This window comes from Oikopleura dioica, unplaced genomic scaffold, assembly GCF_907165135.1.
Source record: "Oikopleura dioica unplaced genomic scaffold, OKI2018_I68_1.0, whole genome shotgun sequence".
Taxonomy (NCBI): Eukaryota; Metazoa; Chordata; class Appendicularia; order Copelata; family Oikopleuridae; genus Oikopleura; species Oikopleura dioica.
The window spans coordinates 51845-57156 of NW_027649639.1; the positions used below are offsets into that span (position 1 = coordinate 51845).

Here is a 5312-nt window from a genome sequence, read left to right on the forward strand (position 1 = left end):
CAAAATATAAGAGGAAAAAACCCAAAATCGCACTTGAAAAATGAGATTTTGATGTAAAATTTCAAAAACTCGAAATTTTTGCCAATTTTATCCATAGATATAGCTTTATTTCGATTTTAAATTACCTCTAGATAATAAAGATAATAAATAAAATGTCTATTATTATGCTAATTTAGTATAAATCATCCTTAAAAACTTATTTTTCAAGATTTTGAGACCCAACCTTTGATTGATGGCATTACATTATGACTTTTCGGAATTTTTAATTTCCCTGAATTCAAACCTAGACGAAGGTATGAACTTTCAAAAAAATTAATAAGTTTAAATTTTTGAAACATCCTCTTGATTTTAGGCGCGTTTAGAAAAAGGCCAAAATGGCGATTTTGCCCGGGCTAGGTTCTATTATCGCCCTCTAACTCCTTAAGCGGGCGAATAAAATTTTTTCCGTGAATTCAAACTTTCATCAGGGTTCGACCTTTCTACTCATATAGTTTTTATCCCTTAACCCCACCGCAAATTTGTGGGAGCGCTGTTCAAAAAGAGCCGAGATCGCAAAAAGCAGGGACTACCTCCTTAAGGAACTCCCGTTGAAACTGGTCCACTTTTGAAAGGTTGCTGGGAAGTTCCTTAATTGGCAAATGGTTCCTTTTCTTCTAATAAATTCGGTTTCTTCAAAATATTTTTTATTCGTATTTTCAGAATTGGCGATTGAAATAAGCCATCCCTTTTGTTTTTACGAATATTGAGAATGATTACTAAAGGAGGAATCAAACGAGGAATTTACGGGTGTATGGCGCCCAGGTTATGCGGCCGTCCTTGAGTTCCTGAAAGACATGGCCAGCGCGAAGGAAGACAAAGACTCGGCCTTCCGGTCGGTAATGTCGATGGACAAGTCAGCGTTTAGCCGAAACGATCGGAACTATGAGAACCTCTCGCAAAACAGTGTAACAGTTACTTCTATCTCGTCGAGTAGATCGCGGCCGATCGACGCCGAGAGAATTAACGCAGGCTTCGTTGTCAACTTCAAAAGAAATACTCTATCTAGGTCACTATTTTCTGCACAAAGAATTATCCAAACTTGTTTTCAGTACAACTGCGAAAGCAACGGGCTCTGGCGGCTACTTGAACGTCTCTCAAGCGGGTCTCATTCGAGAAACTCTTTTCGCTATGGAAAACATCCCCGGCCTCTTCATTTGCTACGACGACAACGTCAATTCACTTTACAGATACCGACTCAAGGAGAAATGACAGAGTAGACAGTCGCGATCGATCAGATGTGGAGTCGCTGGGCGCGTTGGGCTTTCACGTTCGCGAAATCAGCGCCTTTATCGCGCAGCACGAGAAGCAGGAAGGATGATTGGAAGCGCTGGTCAGCAGAATTCGAGCTGGGACTTTTCCAAGTTTATGCGGCGGAGTATGATGGCAAAAAGACCAAAAAAGAGGACTTGCGAAATTGATGCTTCCGAAGCACGAGAATAGACAACTTTAACCGCTGCTGTTTAAGATTTCCAGTATGACTAAATTATAAACACCATAACAGTGTTTTCGGCTTGGTCTACGGGAGTTTTTCTGAAAACGGGTGTGGGTGGGGATGGGGACAGGCAAAGTCCTCATGTCTTATTATTTGGCGGGAGACTCTGTCTGTCTGCGATCAGGCAGGCTCCCTTTAATGTTATGCTTGTAGAGGGCTCAAGTTAGTCTTAGAGCGTGGGCGCGACTAGGGTTATGCTTGTAGAGGGCTCAAGTTAGTCTTAGAGCGTGGGCGCGACTAGGGTTATGCTTGTAGAGGGCTCAAGTTAGTCTTAGAGCGTGGGCGCGACTAGGGTTATGCTTGTAGAGGGCTCAAGTTAGTCTTAGAGCGTGGGCGCGACTAGGGTTATGCTTGTAGAGGGCTCAAGTTAGTCTTAGAGCGTGGGCGCGACTAGGGTTATGCTTGTAGAGGGCTCAAGTTAGTCTTAGAGCGTGGGCGCGACTAGGGTTATGCTTGTAGAGGGCTCAAGTTAGTCTTAGAGCGTGGGCGCGACTAGGGTTATGCTTGTAGAGGGCTCAAGTTAGTCTTAGAGCGTGGGCGCGACTAGGGTTATGCTTGTAGAGGGCTCAAGTTAGTCTTAGAGCGTGGGCGCGACTAGGGTTATGCTTGTAGAGGGCTCAAGTTAGTCTTAGAGCGTGGGCGCGACTAGGGTTATGCTTGTAGAGGGCTCAAGTTAGTCTTAGAGCGTGGGCGCGACTAGGGTTATGCTTGTAGAGGGCTCAAGTTAGTCTTAGAGCGTGGGCGCGACTAGGGTTATGCTTGTAGAGGGCTCAAGTTAGTCTTAGAGCGTGGGCGCGACTAGGGTTATGCTTGTAGAGGGCTCAAGTTAGTCTTAGAGCGTGGGCGCGACTAGGGTTATGCTTGTAGAGGGCTCAAGTTAGTCTTAGAGCGTGGGCGCGACTAGGGTTATGCTTGTAGAGGGCTCAAGTTAGTCTTAGAGCGTGGGCGCGACTAGGGTTATGCTTGTAGAGGGCTCAAGTTAGTCTTAGAGCGTGGGCGCGACTAGGGTTATGCTTGTAGAGGGCTCAAGTTAGTCTTAGAGCGTGGGCGCGACTAGGGTTATGCTTGTAGAGGGCTCAAGTTAGTCTTAGAGCGTGGGCGCGACTAGGGTTATGCTTGTAGAGGGCTCAAGTTAGTCTTAGAGCGTGGGCGCGACTAGGGTTATGCTTGTAGAGGGCTCAAGTTAGTCTTAGAGCGTGGGCGCGACTAGGGTTATGCTTGTAGAGGGCTCAAGTTAGTCTTAGAGCGTGGGCGCGACTAGGGTTATGCTTGTAGAGGGCTCAAGTTAGTCTTAGAGCGTGGGCGCGACTAGGGTTATGCTTGTAGAGGGCTCAAGTTAGTCTTAGAGCGTGGGCGCGACTAGGGTTATGCTTGTAGAGGGCTCAAGTTAGTCTTAGAGCGTGGGCGCGACTAGGGTTATGCTTGTAGAGGGCTCAAGTTAGTCTTAGAGCGTGGGCGCGACTAGGGTTATGCTTGTAGAGGGCTCAAGTTAGTCTTAGAGCGTGGGCGCGACTAGGGTTATGCTTGTAGAGGGCTCAAGTTAGTCTTAGAGCGTGGGCGCGACTAGGGTTATGCTTGTAGAGGGCTCAAGTTAGTCTTAGAGCGTGGGCGCGACTAGGGTTATGCTTGTAGAGGGCTCAAGTTAGTCTTAGAGCGTGGGCGCGACTAGGGTTATGCTTGTAGAGGGCTCAAGTTAGTCTTAGAGCGTGGGCGCGACTAGGGTTATGCTTGTAGAGGGCTCAAGTTAGTCTTAGAGCGTGGGCGCGACTAGGGTTATGCTTGTAGAGGGCTCAAGTTAGTCTTAGAGCGTGGGCGCGACTAGGGTTATGCTTGTAGAGGGCTCAAGTTAGTCTTAGAGCGTGGGCGCGACTAGGGTTATGCTTGTAGAGGGCTCAAGTTAGTCTTAGAGCGTGGGCGCGACTAGGGTTATGCTTGTAGAGGGCTCAAGTTAGTCTTAGAGCGTGGGCGCGACTAGGGTTATGCTTGTAGAGGGCTCAAGTTAGTCTTAGAGCGTGGGCGCGACTAGGGTTATGCTTGTAGAGGGCTCAAGTTAGTCTTAGAGCGTGGGCGCGACTAGGGTTATGCTTGTAGAGGGCTCAAGTTAGTCTTAGAGCGTGGGCGCGACTAGGGTTATGCTTGTAGAGGGCTCAAGTTAGTCTTAGAGCGTGGGCGCGACTAGGGTTATGCTTGTAGAGGGCTCAAGTTAGTCTTAGAGCGTGGGCGCGACTAGGGTTATGCTTGTAGAGGGCTCAAGTTAGTCTTAGAGCGTGGGCGCGACTAGGGTTATGCTTGTAGAGGGCTCAAGTTAGTCTTAGAGCGTGGGCGCGACTAGGGTTATGCTTGTAGAGGGCTCAAGTTAGTCTTAGAGCGTGGGCGCGACTAGGGTTATGCTTGTAGAGGGCTCAAGTTAGTCTTAGAGCGTGGGCGCGACTAGGGTTATGCTTGTAGAGGGCTCAAGTTAGTCTTAGAGCGTGGGCGCGACTAGGGTTATGCTTGTAGAGGGTTAGGGTTAGGGTTAGGGTTAGGTTAGGTTAGGGTTAGGGTTAGGGTTAGGGTTAGGGTTAGGGTTAGGGTTAGGTTAGGGTTAGGGTTAGGGTTAGGGTTAGGGTTAGGGTTAGGTTAGGGTTAGGGTTAGGGTTAGGGTTAGGGTTAGGGTTAGGGTTAGGGTTAGGGTTAGGGTTAGGGTTAGGGGTTAGGGTTAGGGTTAGGGTTAGGGTTAGGGTTAGGGTTAGGGTTAGGGTTAGGGTTAGGTTAGGTTAGGGTTAGGGTTAGGGTTAGGGTTAGGGTTAGGGTTAGTCTTAGAGCGTGGGCGCGACTAGGGTTATGCTTGTAGAGGGCCCAAGTTAGTCTTAGAGCGTGGGCGCGACTAGGGTTATGCTTGTAGAGGGCCCAAGTTAGTCTTAGAGCGTGGGCGCGACTAGGGTTATGCTTGTAGAGGGCCCAAGTTAGTCTTAGAGCGTGGGCGCGACTAGGGTTATGCTTGTAGAGGGCCCAAGTTAGTCTTAGAGCGTGGGCGCGACTAGGGTTATGCTTGTAGAGGGCCCAAGTTAGTCTTAGAGCGTGGGCGCGACTAGGGTTATGCTTGTAGAGGGCCCAAGTTAGTCTTAGAGCGTGGGCGCGACTAGGGTTATGCTTGTAGAGGGCCCAAGTTAGTCTTAGAGCGTGGGCGCGACTAGGGTTATGCTTGTAGAGGGCCCAAGTTAGTCTTAGAGCGTGGGCGCGACTAGGGTTATGCTTGTAGAGGGCCCAAGTTAGTCTTAGAGCGTGGGCGCGACTAGGGTTATGCTTGTAGAGGGCCCAAGTTAGTCTTAGAGCGTGGGCGCGACTAGGGTTATGCTTGTAGAGGGCCCAAGTTAGTCTTAGAGCGTGGGCGCGACTAGGGTTATGCTTGTAGAGGGCCCAAGTTAGTCTTAGAGCGTGGGCGCGACTAGGGTTATGCTTGTAGAGGGCCCAAGTTAGTCTTAGAGCGTGGGCGCGACTAGGGTTATGCTTGTAGAGGGTTAAGTTAGTCTTAGGCGTTAGGTTAGGTTAGGGTTAGGCTTAGGGTTAGGGTTAGGGTTAGGGTTAGGGACTAGGGTTAGGGGTTAGGGTTAGGTTAGGGTTAGGGTTGAGGTTAGGGTTAGGGTTAGGGTTAGGGTTAGGGTTAGGGTTAGGGTTAGGGTTAGGGTTAGGGTTAGGGTTAGGGTTAGGTTAGGGTTAGGGTTAGGGTTAGGGTTAAGGTTAGGGTTAGGGTTAGGGTTAGGGTTAGGTTAGGTTAGGGTTAGGGTTAGAGTTAGGGTTA

General features: G+C 49.0%; 1 long non-coding RNA gene across 3 annotated transcripts; it reads left to right on the forward strand.

Moving 5' to 3' along the window:
* Positions 1 to 4061: 4061 nt before the first annotated feature.
* Positions 4062 to 5210, forward strand: LOC145710827 (uncharacterized). Of its 3 annotated transcripts, none has more exons than XR_014135088.1 (3): positions 4062 to 4091; positions 4150 to 4276; positions 5059 to 5210. It is a non-coding gene; the product is annotated as an uncharacterized LOC145710827 (long non-coding RNA). The 3 variants fall into 3 exon arrangements; XR_014135089.1 differs by having other exon boundaries at positions 5126 to 5210; XR_014135090.1 differs by lacking the exon at positions 4062 to 4091 and having other exon boundaries at positions 4155 to 4209; positions 5126 to 5210.
* Positions 5211 to 5312: the final 102 nt, after the last annotated feature.